The sequence below is a fragment of the Camelus bactrianus genome, unplaced genomic scaffold, assembly GCF_048773025.1.
Source record: "Camelus bactrianus isolate YW-2024 breed Bactrian camel unplaced genomic scaffold, ASM4877302v1 HiC_scaffold_28, whole genome shotgun sequence".
NCBI classification, from domain to species: Eukaryota; Metazoa; Chordata; class Mammalia; order Artiodactyla; family Camelidae; genus Camelus; species Camelus bactrianus.
Window position 1 is genome coordinate 1,226,759 of NW_027413942.1, and position 20,076 is coordinate 1,246,834.

Here is a 20,076-nt window from a genome sequence, read left to right on the forward strand (position 1 = left end):
TTTCCTTTGGTCCAGACTGTATACACAGTACAAACGGAGGGAAGTGTGTCCATTTTTAGTTTATGTTTTCAAACGTCTTGATACTTTCTAAAAGTTCACAGTACACGGAGACCCACTAAAGTAAAGTCATGTTTGTGTAATATCCATTCACCCAGAATACATATCCGTCTGTTGCTTTCTGCTGAAACATCCACACTCACAGAACATGGATCCATTTGTTTCATGGGGGCTGAAATTCCTCGAAGTGAAACAAATCCCAATGTGCCCTTTCAAGTCTGTCTCTTTTGCTCTTAGTACAGTTTTGCAGAGCTACTTGTCTTTGTTATAGGCTTATGCCATTTCTTCTCTACGTAGGGTAGAATATGACATTCGTTCATCCTGTTGGAAGACTTGTAAGTCTATATCACGTTCTATGAACCAATCATATTCAAAACCGTCATTTGGGTTGGCTCACGATATGCACTTCTGGATAAGTATCTATGAATAGTAATGCACGAGTCTGTTTTTGGAATTCAAGTGTGTTGTGTACATGCTAACAGCGATAATAGGTTGATGGGTGCTGAATGATTCTTGACATCACTTTGAGTATTTTGTCTTGAATAATCATGGTTGTTTGGTATATGTCAGCCAACTGTAACCTTTTGGTGTTTGTTGGTTTGTCTGATTGTTTGGCTAACACATTAGGCCATGCAAATCTCCATTTGCTTCAGAAAGTCATGTAAGCTGATTCACTTAAGATAGTGCATAAAATCAACTATGATTTCCGGCTACTCTCTCCCATCTTTAGGATTTTGATGTCCTCCTTGCCTTCTTCTTCATACTTCTTTGCAAATGAGGCTCTTCTTGCATTTGCAATAATGGTTTTGTTATTTCCATTTCATCTTGCTACTTTTCTACTCAGGGTAGGATTCTCAATTTTTGTTTTAGGATCACTCTCAAACTGCTGAATTCTTTTAAGGTTTGCCGGTCAGTGAAATTCCCTAGCTCTGCCGTTGTTATAAAAGGTGGTCATTTGGCATACACTACCCAAGATTGCAGCTTTTTCTCATTCAGGATATGGTCTATGTCCTGGCACTCCTCCCCGTGCTGCAAAATTTCTGACTAGCTATCAGCTGAAACCCCTCTGGAGGTTCTGCTGTGACTAAGTTGCTTTCCTCGAGGTGCATTTTACATCACTGGGATGATCATGAAATTTGTTTGTTTGAATTCTACAGCTGCTTGTTGGTTTATTGGTATTCCACCTCTTTTGGACGCTGTGTACTTCCTGAATTCGTATACATGATACTTTCTTGGCTTTCAGCAAGTTTCATTCTGATTTTTCTACAAATTCCTTTTCAGAATTTATTATTTTATCTCTTGCTTTTCCATTTGGGAATCCTATGAGTCCTATTCTTACCTGCTTTGTCTTAACCCAGGATTCAACATTGATGTTAGCGTTGGTTTGCACTTGCTTTTCTGTGTCTTCTTCTGATGGAGGTATTTCAGTTCCCCTGTCTTCACAGACATTCACGAGTCCCTCTGCATTATGTAGTCTGCTTAGGATTGACTTTAGCCCAGTTTTTATCACATCCATTGAGTTTTCTGATACTATTGGGTTCTTCTTTAGAGTTTCTCTTCCCCTTTTCTGGTATTCTGCCTTTTGTGATTCTGAGGCATGGTGGTTCATCAGTGTTTTCCTCACCTCCATTTTCAGAGCTTGCTCTGGTATCGTTTTGCCGTTTAGTTGTTTGAAAGCTTATTTTTTGGGCCTTTAATCTCTTTGGAACTGAAAATGGTTCTTCCTGTTTCTTTTACTATGCTTATTTTATTCTACAGGTCAGGTAATATCATGTATCTAATATAGACTTATAGAGCTTGTTTAAGTGCAAACTTTAGACTCTTTGGTGTACGCAATTCCATGGTATTTCTGTGAGGACAATTTTCCCTAGACCTTGATGCCATGCCCTGTTCCTGTGTGTGTTGTCTGGTATATCACTAAATCCTGGTGATGCCTTTGTTGTGATGAACACACCATAATGTTTCAGTTAGTTCAACCTCATTTTTATTACACTAATCTCACAATTCTGAAAGGGCGCAGGGCAATTCCTCTAGTGGAAATGAAGCTTCTATAGGTTTTCAGCTCTGCATTCTTCTGTATGTCATTTTGAAGTGTCTCCAAAACAGCCAAAATAGAGTGCGCTTGTACTTTCTACTGCCATGGGAATGTCCCAATGTTACCAGTTCTTCCCAGAGTTCTCTGTCTACAGAAACACCAGTGGAAGCATATGTATGGATGTCATACTTCAGTGCCTGCTGGGATGATCCCGCAGACTGACCTCTCTGTCCTCGGTGCAGTACCCTGTCAGTGCCGTCCAAAATGTAGAATCTGCATTTGGGTGATAATGCTGTAAGAAATGCTTCATCTTCTCATGCTGTGGACTTTGACCACTCTTCCTAGTTCTCTAATTCTTGAGTAATGGGTTCACGAAAGCAACCACAGAGCTGTTCCGCATCCTCTGCCTCAAACCAGAATTTAATCCCAATCCAGGTTTTGAATGTAGAAGATCCTAAATCTTTTAATACTGATTTGAAACCCAACGGCGCCTGGAACCCTCAGTCCAGATGCATGATACCTCTGATTGTGCCCCACGTGTGCTGTATTGGCAAAATATCAAATTGAACCCTGGTCCTGCACATGCAGTGGATGTGGCCATTGGACATATCGATAAACTCAACCTCACGCGCCAGTGTGGTTGCTGTCTCACTGAGGTCACAGTTCTCTTTGCTATCTTGAAAGTGCCCACCAAAACCCACAACACACTCTAGATCCCTGAGTTGTGCAAGAGCCATCATCCGAAGCCCTATCCTTCTTTTTCCGCTGCCTCTGCTAGCTCAGATTTGGCAGCTCGGATCTTGGTCTCAGATTCAATTGTGGGGATATTTTGAGCTGATTTCCTTGAGTTCTGTCAGCCAAGCATCTGCTGTGCACTCTTCTAACACTCAGCGCATCACCTTCAATCCTGTGCCTGCTGCCCGCTTGAGAGTGTGCTTCCACGGAAAACAGAGTTTCACCTTTGATCCTCCATTACCAGAGGTCCGATCCTGCACTGATTTCCATTCTCTACTTTACCTTTTCCTGCTTCCAGTTTTTCTGAGTCCTCAACCTGTCTTTGGAATTAACAGACCACTCTTAGGCAAGTGTCGTGTGCCAAGGGCTGGGTGAGTGTGTGTTTACAATATTTTGTGTATGGTAGCTACTGAGAGCAGTTTGCACTTGTTCTCTTCCTACTGGGCATCGACAAATCAACACTTTTCACAAATAATTCAGAGAAATTGGATATTAGTTTCGCTCTGATTTCTTTACAGCCATGGTCGGCGGGTTTGTCCAAAGAATCCAGCTTTTACATTATGTTGATAAGGCAGTTGCAGTCTTTAAGAATGTTAATAGTATTGATTTACGTGTTTTCGGATTTATATGAAAGTGAAGTTAGTTTTTGAAAATTACCAAATCAACCTAGAAGCCAGACTTGAAAATTCCTGAAAGATTTTGTCAGCTCTAAGGAAAAAACAGACAGTCTCAATGTAAAATAGCTGTCCAAATGTTTGAAGGGGACATGCCAACTCTTTACTCTTGAAGCCTCCAACAACAAAAGGAACAATGAAATACCTATTGGAACCCTGATATAACCCCCAATCTGTGTTTCCCTTGTGCATCTGGTGCCCTTTACTCCCAATGACACATACTACGCAATTTTGGCATTTCAAGGGCTAACAATCCTCTCTAGGAATATACAAGAATATCTAAACAGAATTTATAGATTTAGGCTTGATTCCAAAAACACCTAGAGGCATTTAACTATGAGAAACCTGCAGCAGCTATGCTATGATATTGAGAACCAGGTGCACTTCTATCAGTGCTGAGAATGCTTAATCATCCGATCATGTTGGTTAAAGCAATTTAACACAACCAAGTCTGCACCTCATAGGTATAGTGCACCCGGGGCTTGAAGGAAGTGAATGACTGTCCACATAACCTGTGTCTTTAATGAGTTTGGCGACTTGTACAGTTCAGTTCACTATCTGACTTCTAATATTTTCCTGTAGTTTCCTGAAAATTTGAGGCCTAATACATATTCAAATTCATTCAATGATTCCCCTCACTTCCCACACTCCTTTCAGCCCAAAGAATACATAACCCCAGCATTTCCTTAATCTAGGGGAAGGTCATCATTTCTTTGTGTGAGCTAAGTATTCAATTCCTATCTATTTTAGTCGAGAGTAATTGACCTTTAAGCATTTCACTGTTGTTCACCGATTGTAAAGGAGGAGGAACTCTGTTTTTAGAAGGGTCTTGTTCTCCTCCTACTGGATTCATTGCAGCTCAGGTTCTGATCCTTTTAAATGGATGACTGAGTGGAGTGGAGGGAAGTGCATGTGATTGATAGCTACGAACAAACCTGGGAATAGGCTTACCTAGGCTTGTTGCATTTCGGTCTGAATGATTCGTAAATGCCCCTTGTGATTTGTGGATTCTCACGACACCTTTCAAGAACATGAGCGCTTTATCATCTCTGCCATCTCTTCTCTTTTAGACGTCAGGAATCTTGGACCCGTTCTTGGAGCAGAGAATCGAGTTACTTTCTCAAGGGCACGTTGACACTCCGTATGTTTCTGCCAGTATCAGTGAGGTTCAGTAGGTCTCATGAAAGTCTTTCGTGCTTGGTATGCTCTAGAGATGTCTCCATGCCGATATTCTCCACTGTAGCAGAACAACTTTCATCAGTGTGTTCGCACATCTCCTCAATCCTTGCAGCCATTTTTTCTGCAAGCTTCTCTTCGTGTCTCCCATAAAGTCGACGTCAAAAGGACAGGGCAAGTCTGAAAATACCTCGGAGCCTCACCAGTAAGCTGATGACAGGCAGATCTTCCACTATCTGCCCTTTCAGATTCTGGAAACTGACACGTGAACTCAGGACTTTGGGCAGCAGCATTATCACGAACTTAGGTTCCCGATCAAAAGACATAATCCAATCTCCACATAGGGCAACAGACCAACCATCAAACTGATCCACCCACAGAATTCTGCCCAGTTACCTTGGATCCATCAGCCGCAACATGCCTCGTGGTACACACCAACATTCCACCTGGAATCCAACCGGTAACTGCCTACCCCTCTGGTTGATGCATCAGGACCTTTTGGGGGGTGATGCTGCATTAGACGAGAGTTACTTAAGGGAAATGTGATTTTAACCACACGGGTCCCAAGGTCATTTTCTCTTCCCTCTTCCTTTTGTTAAGTTCTGTATACACAGTACAAACGGAGGGAAGAGTGTCCATGTTAAGTTTATGGATTCACACCTATTTAAGCTTTCTAACAGTTCACAGTACACAGAGACCCAATCAAGGAAACTCATGTTTGTGTAATATCCATTCACCCAGATTACATATCCTTCTGTTGCTTTCTGTTGAAACACCCACACTCTCAGAACATGGATCCATTTGTTTCATGGGGGCTGAAATTCCTAGAAATGAATCCAATCCCAACGTGCACTTTCCTGACTGTCTCTTTTGCACTTAGTACAGTTTTGCAGAGCTACTTGTCTTTGCTATAGATTTATGCCATTTCTTCTCCACGTAGGGTAGAATAAGGCATTCGTTCATCCTGTTGGAAGCATTCTAAGACTGTATATCGTTCTATGACACAAACTTATTCAAAATCATCATTTGTGTTGGCTCACGATATGCACTTCTGGATCAGTATCTATGAATAGTAATGCACGCGTCTGTTTTCTGAATTCAAGTGTGTTGAGTACATGCTAGCCTTCATAATGGGTCGAAGCGTGCTGAATGATCCTTGAAAACACTTTGAGTATATTGTTTTGAATATTCATGGTTGTTTGGAATATGTCAGCCAACTGTAACCTTTTGGTGTTTGTTTGTCTGATTGTTTGTATGTTTTGCAAACATATTAGGCCATGCATCTCTCCTTTTGCTTCAGACAGACAGTCATATAAGCGGATTCACTTAAGATAGTGCTTAAAATCATCTATGATTTCCAGCTACCCTCTATCATTTTTAAGATTTTGATGTCCTCCTTGCCTTCTTCTTCTTACTTCTTTGCAACTCAGGCTTTTCTTGCATTTGCAATAATGGTTTTGTTATTTCCATTTCATCTTGCTACTTTTATACTCAGGGTAGTATTCTCAATTTTTGTTTTAGGATTAGTTACAAACTGCTGAATTCTTTTTAGGTTTGCCGGTCAGTGAAATTCCCTAGCTCTGCCGTTGTTATAAACAGAGGCCATTTGGCATAGGCTACCCTAGATGGCAGCATTTTCTCATTCAGGATATGACCTATGTACTGGCTCTCCTCCCCGTGCTGCAAAATATCTGCCGAGATATCAGCTGAAACACCTCTGGAGGTAATGTTGTGACTAAATTTTTCCTCGAGGTGCATTTTACATCACTGAGAAGATCATGAATTTTTTTATTTGAATTCTACTGCTTCTTGTTGGTCTATTGGTATTCCAACAATTTTGGACTCCGTGTACTTCCTGAATTCGTATAGATGATACTTTCTTGGATTTCAGCAAGTTTCATTCTGATTTTTCTACAAATTCCTTTTCAGAATGTACTAGTTTATCAATTGCTTTCCATTTGGGAATCCTATGAGTCCTATTCTTACCTGCTTGGTCTTAACCCAGGATTCAACAGTGATGTTAGCGTTGGTTTGCACTCGCTTTTCTGTGTCTTCTTCTGATGGAGGGATTTCTGTTCCCCCGTCCTCTAAGCCATTCACGATTCCTTCTGCATTAATTAGTCTGCTTAGGATTGACTTTAGCCCAGTTTTTATCTCATCCATTGTGTTTTCTTATACTATTGGTTTCTTCTTTAGAGTTTCTCTTCCCCTTTTCTGGTATTCTGCCTTTTGTGATTCTGAGGCACTGTGGTTCATCATTGTTTTCCTCACCTCCATTTTCAGAGCTTGCTCTGGTAACGTTTTGCCGTCTAGTTGTTTGAAAGCTTATTTTTTGGGCCTTCAATCTCTTTGGAACTGAAAATGGTACTTCCTGTTTCTTTTACTATACTTCTTTTACCCTATAGTTCAGGTAATATCATGTATCTAAAATAGACAAATTGGGCTTGGATAAGTGCAAACTTTAGACTTTTTGGTGTACGCATTTCCAAGGTATTTCTGTGAGGACAATTTTCCCTAGACCTTGATGCCATGCCCTGTTCCTGTGTGTGTTGTCTGGTATATCTCTAAATCCTGGTGTTGTCTTTGTTGTGATGAACACACCATACTGTTTCAGTTAGTTGTTCCTCTTTTTTATTACATTTATCTCACAATTCTGAAAGGGCGCAGGGCACTTCCTCTAGTGGAAATGAAGCTTCTATAGGTTTTCAGCTCTGCATTCTTCTGTATGTCATTTTGAAGTGTCTCCAAAACAGCCAACAGAGAGTGCGCTTGTACTTTCTACTGCCATGGGAATGTCCCAATGTTACCAGTTCTTCCCAGAGTTTCTGTGTCTACAAAAACAACAGTGGAAGCATATGTATGGATGTCATACTTCAGGGCCTGCTGGGATGATCCCGCAGGCCGACCTATGTGTCCTCGGTGCAGTACCCTGTCAGTGCCGTCCAAAATGTAGCATCTGCATTTGGGTGATAATGCTGTAAGAAATGCTTCATCTTCTCGTACTGTGGACTTTGACCACTCTTCCTATTTCGCTCATTCTTGAGTAATGGGTTCACGAAGGCAACCACAGAGCTGTTCCGCATCCTCTGCCTCAAACCAGAGTGTAATCCCTATCCAGGTTTGGAATGTAGCAGATCCTAAATCTTTTAATACTGATTTCAAACCCAACGCCCCCTGGAACCCTCAGTCCAGAAGCATGATACCTCTGATTGAGCCCCACGTGTGCTCTATTGGCAAAATGTCAAATTGGACCCTGGTCCTGCAGATGCAGTGGATGTGGCCATAGGACATATCGATAAACTCAAACTCACGTGCCAGTGCTGTTCCTGTCTCACTGAGTTCACAGTTTCCTTTGCTCTCTTGAAAGAACCCACCAAAACCCACAATGCATTCGAGATCCCTGAGTTCTGCGAGAGCAATCATCCTTAGCCCTATCCCTCTTTTTCCGCTGCCTCTGCTAGCTCAGATTTGGCAGCTCGGATCTTGGTCTCAGATTCAATTGTGGGGATATTTTGAACTGATTTCTTTGAGTTCTGTCAGCCAAGCTTCTGCTGTGCACTCTTCTAACACTCAGCACATCACCTTCAATCCCATGCCTGCTGCCCGCTTGAGAGTGTGCTTCCACGGAAAACAGAGTTTCACCTTTGATGCTCCTTTACCAGAGGTCAGATCCTGCACTGGTTTCCATTCTCTACTTTGCCTTTTCCTGCTTACGGTTTTTCTGAGGCCTCATCATGTCTTTGGATGTAACAGACCACTCTTACTCAAGTGTCCTGTGCCAAGGGCTGGGTGAGTGTGTGTTTACAATATTTGGTGTATGGTGTCTAGTGAGAGCAGTTTGCACTTGTTCTCTTCCTACTGGGCATCGACAAATCAACACATTTCACAAATAATTCACAGAAATTGGATATTAGTTTCGCTCCTTTTTCTTTACCGCCATGGACGGATGATTTGTCCTAAGACTCCAGCTTTGACATTATATTGATAAGACAGTTGCAGTCTTTAAGAAGGTTAATAGAATCGATTTACGTATTTTGGGATTTATATGAAAGTGAAGTTAGTTTTCGAAAATAACCAAATGAACCTAGAAACCAGACTTGACAATTTTTGTAAGATTTTGTCAGCTCTAAGGAAAAAACAGACAGTCTCAATGTAAAATAGCAGTCCAAATGTTTGAAGGGGACATGCCAACTCTTTTCTCTTGAAGCCTCCAACAACAAAAGGAACAATGAAATACCTATTGGAACCATGAAATAACCCACAACATTGTTTCCCTTGTGCACCAGGTGCCCTTTACTCCCAATGACACATACTAGGCAATGTTGTCATTTAAAGGTATAACATTCCTCTCTAGGAATATACAAGAAAATCTAAACAGAATATACACATTTAGGCTTGATTCAAAAAGCAATTAGAGGCATTTAACTATGAGAAACCTGCTGCAGATATCCTAGGCTATAGAAAACCAGGTGCTTTTCTATCAGTGCTGAGAAGGCTTAATCATCCGATCATGTTGGGTAAAACAATTTAACACAACCAAGTCTGCACCTCCAAGATATAGTGCACCCGGGGCTTGACGGAAGTGAATGACTGTCCACATAACCTGTGTCTATAATGTGTTTTCGACTTTTACAGTACAGTTCACTATCGGACTTCTAATATTATCCTGTAGTGTCTTGAAAAACTGAGATTCAAGTTCATTCAAAGATTCCCCTCACTTCCCACACTCCTTTCAGCCCAAAGAATACATAACCCCAGCATTTCCTTAATCTAGGGGAAGGTCATCATTTCTTTGTGTGAGCTAAGTATTCAATTCCTATCTATTTCAATCGAGAGTATTTGAATATTAAGGAGTTCACAGTTGTTCACCGCGTGTGAATGAGGAGGAACTCTGAATCTAGTAGGGGCTTGCTCTCCTCCTCCTGGATTCATTGCAGCTCAGGTTCTGATCCTTTGAAATGGATGCCTGAGTGGAGTGGAGGGAAGAGCATGTGATTGATAGCTAGGCACAAACGTGGGAATAGGCTTACCTGTGCTTGGTGCATTTCGGTCTGAATGATTCATAAATGCCTATTTGGGTGTGTGGATTCTCACGACCTCTTCCAAGAATATGAGCGCTTTATCATCTCTGCCATCTCTTCTCTTTTAGACGTCAGGAATCTTGGACCCGTTCTTGGAGCAGAGAATCGAGTAACTTTCTCAAGGGCACGTTGACTCTCCGTATGATTCTGCCAGTATCAGCGAGGTTCAGTAGGTCTCATGAAAGCCTTTCGAGCCTGGTATTCTCTAGAGATGTCTCCATGCCGATATTCTCCACTGTGGCAGAACAACTTTCATCAATGTGTCCGCACATCTCCTCAATCCATGCAGCCAGTGTTTCTGCCAGCTTCTCTTCGTGTCTCCCATAAAGTCGACGTCAACAGGAATGGGCAAGTCTGAAGATACTTCGGAGCCTAACCAGTAAGCTGATGACAGGCAGATCTTCCACTGTCTGCCCTTTCAGATTCTGGAAACTGACCCGTGAACTCAGGTCTTTGGGCAGCAGCAGTATCTCGAACTTACTCAGCTTCCCGAACAAAAGACCTAAGCCAATCTCCACATAGGGCAGCAGACCCACCATCAAACTGATCCACCCACAGAATTCTGTCCAGTTACCTTGGATCCACCAGCCGCAACAAGCCTCGTGATACACACCAACATTCCACCTGGAATCCAACCGGTAACTGCCATCCACAGTGGTTGATGCATCAAGTCAGTGTTGGAGGTGATGCTGCGTTAGACGAGAGTTTCCTAAGGGAAATGTGATTCTATCCACAAGGGTCCAATTTTCCTTTTCTCTTCCCTGTTTCCTTTTTTTTCAAATCTATATACACAGTACAAACTGAGGGAAGTGTGTCCATGTTCAGTTTATGGATTCACACCTATTTAAACTTTCTAACAGTTCACATTACACAGACACCCACTCAAGGAAACTCATGTTTGTGTAATATCCATTCACCCAGATTACATATCCTTCTGTTGCTTTCTGCTGAAACACCCACACTCTCAGAACATGGATCCATTTGTTTCATGGGGGCTGAAATTCCTAGAAATGAAACCAATCCCAACGTGCACTTTCCAGTCTGTCTCTTTTACACTTAGTTCAGTTTTGCAGAGCTACTTGTCTTTGTTATAGGCTTATGCCATTTCTTCTCTACGTAGGGTAGAATAAGGCATTCGTTCATCCTGTTTGAAGACTTCTAAGACTATATCCCGTTCTATGACCCACTCTTATTCAAAACCGTCATTTGGGTTGGCTCACGATGTGCACTTCTGGATCAGTATCTATGAATATTAATGCACGCGTCTGTTTTCTGAATACAAGTGTGTTGAGTACATGCTAACAGCGATAATAGGTCGATGCGTGCTGAATGAAACTTGACATCACTTTGAGTATTTTGTCTTGAATAATCATGGTTGTTTGGTATATGTCAGACAACTGTAACCTTTTGGTGTATGTCTGTTTGTCTGATTGTTTATTTTGCAAACACATTAGGCCATGCATCCCTCCTTTTGCTTCAGACAGACAGTCATGTAAGCTGATTCACTTAAGATAGTGCTTAAAATCACCTATGATTTCCTGCTACCCTCTCCCATCTTTAGGATTTTGATGTCCTCCTTGCCTTCTTCTTCTTACTTCTTTGCAACTCAGGCTCTTCTTGCATTTGCAATAATGGTTTTGTTATTTCCATTTCATCTTGCTACTTTTCTACTCAGGGTAGGATTCTCAATTTTTGTTTTAGGATCAGTCTCAAACTGCTGAAATCTTTTAAGGTTTGCTGGTCAGTGAATTTCCCTAGCTCTGCCGTTGTTATAAATGGCGGTCATTTGGCATAGGCTACCCTAGATTGCAGCTTTTTCTCATTCAGGATATGGTCTATGTCCTGGCCCTCCTCCCCTTGTTGCAAATTTTCTGCCGAGATATCAGCTGAACCCCCTCTGGAGGTACTTTTGTGACTAAGTTTCTTTCCTCGAGGTGAATTTTACATCACTGGGATGATCATGAAATTTGTTTATTTGAATTCTACTGCTTCTTGTTGGTCTATTGGTATTCCACCTGTTTTGGACGCTGTGTACTTCCTGAATTCGTATAGATGATACTTTCTTGGATTTCAGCAAGTTTCATTCTGATTTTTCTACAAATTCCTTTTCAGAATGTACTAGTTTATCAATTGCTTTCCATTTGGGAATCCTATGAGTCCTATTCTTACCTGCTTGGTCTTAACCCAGGATTCAACAGTGATGTTAGCGTTGGTTTGCACTCGCTTTTCTGTGTCTTCTTCTGATGGAGGGATTTCTGTTCCCCCGTCCTCTAAGCCATTCACGATTCCTTCTGCATTAATTAGTCTGCTTAGGATTGACTTTAGCCCAGTTTTTATCTCATCCATTGTGTTTTCTTATACTATTGGTTTCTTCTTTAGAGTTTCTCTTCCCCTTTTCTGGTATTCTGCCTTTTGTGATTCTGAGGCACTGTGGTTCATCATTGTTTTCCTCACCTCCATTTTCAGAGCTTGCTCTGGTAACGTTTTGCCGTCTAGTTGTTTGAAAGCTTATTTTTTGGGCCTTCAATCTCTTTGGAACTGAAAATGGTACTTCCTGTTTCTTTTACTATACTTCTTTTACCCTATAGTTCAGGTAATATCATGTATCTAAAATAGACAAATTGGGCTTGGATAAGTGCAAACTTTAGACTTTTTGGTGTACGCATTTCCAAGGTATTTCTGTGAGGACAATTTTCCCTAGACCTTGATGCCATGCCCTGTTCCTGTGTGTGTTGTCTGGTATATCTCTAAATCCTGGTGTTGTCTTTGTTGTGATGAACACACCATACTGTTTCAGTTAGTTGTTCCTCTTTTTTATTACATTTATCTCACAATTCTGAAAGGGCGCAGGGCACTTCCTCTAGTGGAAATGAAGCTTCTATAGGTTTTCAGCTCTGCATTCTTCTGTATGTCATTTTGAAGTGTCTCCAAAACAGCCAACAGAGAGTGCGCTTGTACTTTCTACTGCCATGGGAATGTCCCAATGTTACCAGTTCTTCCCAGAGTTTCTGTGTCTACAAAAACAACAGTGGAAGCATATGTATGGATGTCATACTTCAGGGCCTGCTGGGATGATCCCGCAGGCCGACCTATGTGTCCTCGGTGCAGTACCCTGTCAGTGCCGTCCAAAATGTAGCATCTGCATTTGGGTGATAATGCTGTAAGAAATGCTTCATCTTCTCGTACTGTGGACTTTGACCACTCTTCCTATTTCGCTCATTCTTGAGTAATGGGTTCACGAAGGCAACCACAGAGCTGTTCCGCATCCTCTGCCTCAAATCAGAGTGTAATCCCTATCCAGGTTTGGAATGTAGCAGATCCTAAATCTTTTAATACTGATTTCAAACCCAACGCCCCCTGGAACCCTCAGTCCAGAAGCATGATACCTCTGATTGAGCCCCACGTGTGCTCTATTGGCAAAATGTCAAATTGGACCCTGGTCCTGCAGATGCAGTGGATGTGGCCATAGGACATATCGATAAACTCAAACTCACGTGCCAGTGCTGTTCCTGTCTCACTGAGTTCACAGTTTCCTTTGCTCTCTTGAAAGAACCCACCAAAACCCACAATGCATTCGAGATCCCTGAGTTCTGCGAGAGCAATCATCCTTAGCCCTATCCCTCTTTTTCCGCTGCCTCTGCTAGCTCAGATTTGGCAGCTCGGATCTTGGTCTCAGATTCAATTGTGGGGATATTTTGAACTGATTTCTTTGAGTTCTGTCAGCCAAGCTTCTGCTGTGCACTCTTCTAACACTCAGCACATCACCTTCAATCCCATGCCTGCTGCCCGCTTGAGAGTGTGCTTCCACGGAAAACAGAGTTTCACCTTTGATGCTCCTTTACCAGAGGTCAGATCCTGCACTGGTTTCCATTCTCTACTTTGCCTTTTCCTGCTTACGGTTTTTCTGAGGCCTCATCATGTCTTTGGATGTAACAGACCACTCTTACTCAAGTGTCCTGTGCCAAGGGCTGGGTGAGTGTGTGTTTACAATATTTGGTGTATGGTGTCTAGTGAGAGCAGTTTGCACTTGTTCTCTTCCTACTGGGCATCGACAAATCAACACATTTCACAAATAATTCACAGAAATTGGATATTAGTTTCGCTCCTTTTTCTTTACCGCCATGGACGGATGATTTGTCCTAAGACTCCAGCTTTGACATTATATTGATAAGACAGTTGCAGTCTTTAAGAAGGTTAATAGAATCGATTTACGTATTTTGGGATTTATATGAAAGTGAAGTTAGTTTTCGAAAATAACCAAATGAACCTAGAAACCAGACTTGACAATTTTTGTAAGATTTTGTCAGCTCTAAGGAAAAAACAGACAGTCTCAATGTAAAATAGCAGTCCAAATGTTTGAAGGGGACATGCCAACTCTTTTCTCTTGAAGCCTCCAACAACAAAAGGAACAATGAAATACCTATTGGAACCATGAAATAACCCACAACATTGTTTCCCTTGTGCACCAGGTGCCCTTTACTCCCAATGACACATACTAGGCAATGTTGTCATTTAAAGGTATAACATTCCTCTCTAGGAATATACAAGAAAATCTAAACAGAATATACACATTTAGGCTTGATTCAAAAAGCAATTAGAGGCATTTAACTATGAGAAACCTGCTGCAGATATCCTAGGCTATAGAAAACCAGGTGCTTTTCTATCAGTGCTGAGAAGGCTTAATCATCCGATCATGTTGGGTAAAACAATTTAACACAACCAAGTCTGCACCTCCAAGATATAGTGCACCCGGGGCTTGACGGAAGTGAATGACTGTCCACATAACCTGTGTCTATAATGTGTTTTCGACTTTTACAGTACAGTTCACTATCGGACTTCTAATATTATCCTGTAGTGTCTTGAAAAACTGAGATTCAAGTTCATTCAAAGATTCCCCTCACTTCCCACACTCCTTTCAGCCCAAAGAATACATAACCCCAGCATTTCCTTAATCTAGGGGAAGGTCATCATTTCTTTGTGTGAGCTAAGTATTCAATTCCTATCTATTTCAATCGAGAGTATTTGAATATTAAGGAGTTCACAGTTGTTCACCGCGTGTGAATGAGGAGGAACTCTGAATCTAGTAGGGGCTTGCTCTCCTCCTCCTGGATTCATTGCAGCTCAGGTTCTGATCCTTTGAAATGGATGCCTGAGTGGAGTGGAGGGAAGAGCATGTGATTGATAGCTAGGCACAAACGTGGGAATAGGCTTACCTGTGCTTGGTGCATTTCGGTCTGAATGATTCATAAATGCCTATTTGGGTGTGTGGATTCTCACGACCTCTTCCAAGAATATGAGCGCTTTATCATCTCTGCCATCTCTTCTCTTTTAGACGTCAGGAATCTTGGACCCGTTCTTGGAGCAGAGAATCGAGTAACTTTCTCAAGGGCACGTTGACTCTCCGTATGTTTCTGCCAGTATCAGCGAGGTTCAGTAGGTCTCATGAAAGTCTTTCGAGCCTGGTATTCTCTAGAGATGTCTCCATGCCGATATTCTCCACTGTGGCAGAACAACTTTCATCAATGTGTCCGCACATCTCCTCAATCCATGCAGCCAGTGTTTCTGCCAGCTTCTCTTCGTGTCTCCCATAAAGTCGACGTCAACAGGAATGGGCAAGTCTGAAGATACTTCGGAGCCTAACCAGTAAGCTGATGACAGGCAGATCTTCCACTGTCTGCCCTTTCAGATTCTGGAAACTGACCCGTGAACTCAGGTCTTTGGGCAGCAGCAGTATCTCGAACTTACTCAGCTTCCCGAACAAAAGACCTAAGCCAATCTCCACATAGGGCAGCAGACCCACCATCAAACTGATCCACCCACAGAATTCTGTCCAGTTACCTTGGATCCACCAGCCGCAACAAGCCTCGTGATACACACCAACATTCCACCTGGAATCCAACCGGTAACTGCCATCCACAGTGGTTGATGCATCAAGTCAGTGTTGGAGGTGATGCTGCATTAGACGAGAGTTTCCTAAGGGAAATGTGATTCTATCCACAAGGGTCCAATTTTCCTTTTCTCTTCCCTGTTTCCTTTTTTTTCAAATCTATATACACAGTACAAACTGAGGGAAGTGTGTCCATGTTCAGTTTATGGATTCACACCTATTTAAACTTTCTAACAGTTCACATTACACAGACACCCACTCAAGGAAACTCATGTTTGTGTAATATCCATTCACCCAGATTACATATCCTTCTGTTGCTTTCTGCTGAAACACCCACACTCTCAGAACATGGATCCATTTGTTTCATGGGGGCTGAAATTCCTAGAAATGAAACCAATCCCAACGTGCACTTTCCAGTCTGTCTCTTTTACACTTAGTTCAGTTTTGCAGAGCTACTTGTCTTTGTTATAGGCTTATGCCATTTCTTCTCTACGTAGGGTAGAATAAGGCATTCGTTCATCCTGTTTGAAGACTTCTAAGACTATATCCCGTTCTATGACCCACTCTTATTCAAAACCGTCATTTGGGTTGGCTCACGATGTGCACTTCTGGATCAGTATCTATGAATATTAATGCACGCGTCTGTTTTCTGAATACAAGTGTGTTGAGTACATGCTAACAGCGATAATAGGTCGATGTGTGCTGAATGAAACTTGACATCACTTTGAGTATTTTGTCTTGAATAATCATGGTTGTTTGGTATATGTCAGACAACTGTAACCTTTTGGTGTATGTCTGTTTGTCTGATTGTTTATTTTGCAAACACATTAGGCCATGCATCCCTCCTTTTGCTTCAGACAGACAGTCATGTAAGCTGATTCACTTAAGATAGTGCTTAAAATCACCTATGATTTCCTGCTACCCTCTCCCATCTTTAGGATTTTGATGTCCTCCTTGCCTTCTTCTTCTTAATTCTTTGCAACTCAGGCTCTTCTTGCATTTGCAATAATGGTTTTGTTATTTCCATTTCATCTTGCTACTTTTCTACTCAGGGTAGGATTCTCAATTTTTGTTTTAGGATCAGTCTCAAACTGCTGAAATCTTTTAAGGTTTGCTGGTCAGTGAATTTCCCTAGCTCTGCCGTTGTTATAAATGGCGGTCATTTGGCATAGGCTACCCTAGATTGCAGCTTTTTCTCATTCAGGATATGGTCTATGTCCTGGCACTCCTCCCCTTGTTGCAAATTTTCTGCCGAGATATCAGCTGAACCCCCTCTGGAGGTACTTTTGTGACTAAGTTTCTTTCCTCGAGGTGAATTTTACATCACTGGGATGATCATGAAATTTGTTTATTTGAATTCTACTGCTTCTTGTTGGTCTATTGGTATTCCACCTCTTTTGGACGCTGTGTACTTCCTGAATTCGTATAGATGATACTTTCTTGGATTTCAGCAAGTTTCATTCTGATTTTTCTACAAATTCCTTTTCAGAATGTACTAGTTTATCAATTGATTTCCATTTGGGAATCCTATGAGTCCTATTCTTACCTGCTTTGTCTTAACCCAGGATTCGACAGTGATGATAGCGTTGGTTTGCACTCGCTTTTCTGTGTCTTCTTCTGATGGAGGGATTTCTGTTCCCCCGTCCTCTAAGCCATTCACGATTCCTTCTGCATTAATTAGTCTGCTTAGGATTGACTTTAGCCCAGTTTTTATCTCATCCATTGTGTTTTCTTATACTATTGGTTTCTTCTTTAGAGTTTCTCTTCCCCTTTTCTGGTATTCTGCCTTTTGTGATTCTGAGGCACTGTGGTTCATCATTGTTTTCCTCACCTCCATTTTCAGAGCTTGCTCTGGTAACGTTTTGCCGTCTAGTTGTTTGAAAGCTTATTTTTTGGGCCTTCAATCTCTTTGGAACTGAAAATGGTACTTCCTGTTTCTTTTACTATACTTCTTTTACCCTATAGTTCAGGTAATATCATGTATCTAAAATAGACAAATTGGGCTTGGATAAGTGCAAACTTTAGACTTTTTGGTGTACGCATTTCCAAGGTATTTCTGTGAGGACAATTTTCCCTAGACCTTGATGCCATGCCCTGTTCCTGTGTGTGTTGTCTGGTATATCTCTAAATCCTGGTGTTGTCTTTGTTGTGATGAACACACCATACTGTTTCAGTTAGTTGATCCTCTTTTTTATTACATTTATCTCACAATTCTGAAAGGGCGCAGGGCACTTCCTCTAGTGGAAATGAAGCTTCTATAGGTTTTCAGCTCTGCATTCTTCTGTATGTCATTTTGAAGTGTCTCCAAAACAGCCAACAGAGAGTGCGCTTGTACTTTCTACTGCCATGGGAATGTCCCAATGTTACCAGTTCTTCCCAGAGCTTCTGTGTCTACAAAAACAACAGTGGAAGCATATGTATGGATGTCATACTTCAGGGCCTGCTGGGATGATCCCGCAGGCCGACCTATGTGTCCTCGGTGCAGTACCCTGTCAGTGCCGTCCAAAATGTAGCATCTGCATTTGGGTGATAATGCTGTAAGAAATGCTTCATCTTCTCGTACTGTGGACTTTGACCACTCTTCCTATTTCGCTCATTCTTGAGTAATGGGTTCACGAAGGCAACCACAGAGCTGTTCCGCATCCTCTGCCTCAAACCAGAGTGTAATCCCTATCCAGGTTTGGAATGTAGCAGATCCTAAATCTTTTAATACTGATTTCAAACCCAACGCCCCCTGGAACCCTCAGTCCAGAAGCATGATACCTCTGATTGAGCCCCACGTGTGCTCTATTGGCAAAATGTCAAATTGGACCCTGGTCCTGCAGATGCAGTGGATGTGGCCATAGGACATATCGATAAACTCAAACTCACGTGCCAGTGCTGTTCCTGTCTCACTGAATTCACAGTTTCCTTTGCTCTCTTGAAAGAACCCACCAAAACCCACAATGCATTCGAGATCCCTGAGTTCTGCGAGAGCAATCATCCTTAGCCCTATCCCTCTTTTTCCGCTGCCTCTGCTAGCTCAGATTTGGCAGCTCGGATCTTGGTCTCAGATTCAATTGTGGGGATATTTTGAACTGATTTCTTTGAGTTCTGTCAGCCAAGCTTCTGCTGTGCACTCTTCTAACACTCAGCACATCACCTTCAATCCCATGCCTGCTGCCCGCTTGAGAGTGTGCTTCCACGGAAAACAGAGTTTCACCTTTGATGCTCCTTTACCAGAGGTCAGATCCTGCACTGGTTTCCATTCTCTACTTTGCCTTTTCCTGCTTACGGTTTTTCTGAGGCCTCATCATGTCTTTGGATGTTACAGACCACTCTTAGTCAAGTGTCCTGTGCCAAGGTCTGGGTGAGTGTGTGTTTACAATATTTTGTGTATGGTGTCTAGTGAGAGCAGTTTGCACTTGTTCTCTTCCTACTGGGCATCGACAAATCAACACATTTCACAAATAATTCACAGAAATTGGATATTAGTTTCGCTCCTTTTTCTTTACCGCCATGGACGGATGATTTGTCCTAAGACTCCAGCTTTGACATTATATTGATAAGACAGTTGCAGTCTTTAAGAAGGTTAATAGAATCGATTTACGTATTTTGGGATTTATATGAAAGTGAAGTTAGTTTTCGAAAATAACCAAATGAACCTAGAAACCAGACTTGACAATTTTTGTAAGATTTTGTCAGCTCTAAGGAAAAAACAGACAGTCTCAATGTAAAATAGCAGTCCAAATGTTTGAAGGGGACATGCCAACTCTTTTCTCTTGAAGCCTCCAACAACAAAAGGAACAATGAAATACCTATTGGAACCATGAAATAACCCACAACATTGTTTCCCTTGTGCACCAGGTGCCCTTTACTCCCAATGACACATACTAGGCAATGTTGTCATTTAAAGGTATAACATTCCTCTCTAGGAATATACAAGAAAATCTAAACAGAATATACACATTTAGGCTTGATTCAAAAAGCAATTAGAGGCATTTAACTATGAGAAACCTGCTGCAGATATCCTAGGCTATAGAAAACCAGGTGCTTTTCTATCAGTGCTGAGAAGGCTTAATCATCCGATCATGTTGGGTAAAACAATTTAACACAACCAAGTCTGCACCTCCAAGATATAGTGCACCCGGGGCTTGACGGAAGTGAATGACTGTCCACATAACCTGTGTCTATAATGTGTTTTCGACTTTTACAGTACAGTTCACTATCGGACTTCCAATATTATCCTGTAGTGTCTTGAAAAACTGAGGCCTAATACATATTCAAGTTCATTCAAAGATTCCCCTCACTTCCCACACTCCTTTCAGCCCAAAGAATACATAACCCCAGCATTTCCTTAATCTAGGGGAAGGTCATCATTTCTTTGTGTGAGCTAAGTATTCAATTCCTATCTATTTCAATCGAGAGTATTTGAATATTAAGGAGTTCACA

The 20,076-nt window shown here is 41.7% G+C and overlaps 1 long non-coding RNA gene across 1 annotated transcript in view; it reads left to right on the forward strand.

The window, feature by feature from the left end:
- The window catches only part of LOC141576752 (uncharacterized), a 29,141-nt gene extending 24,055 nt beyond the window's left edge, over nt 1–5,086 (forward strand). The window contains exon 5 of the long non-coding RNA XR_012505176.1: nt 4,572–5,086. This is a non-coding gene — a long non-coding RNA (uncharacterized LOC141576752). The remainder of the gene's footprint in view (nt 1–4,571) is intronic.
- The last annotated feature ends 14,990 nt before the right edge of the window (nt 5,087–20,076 follow it).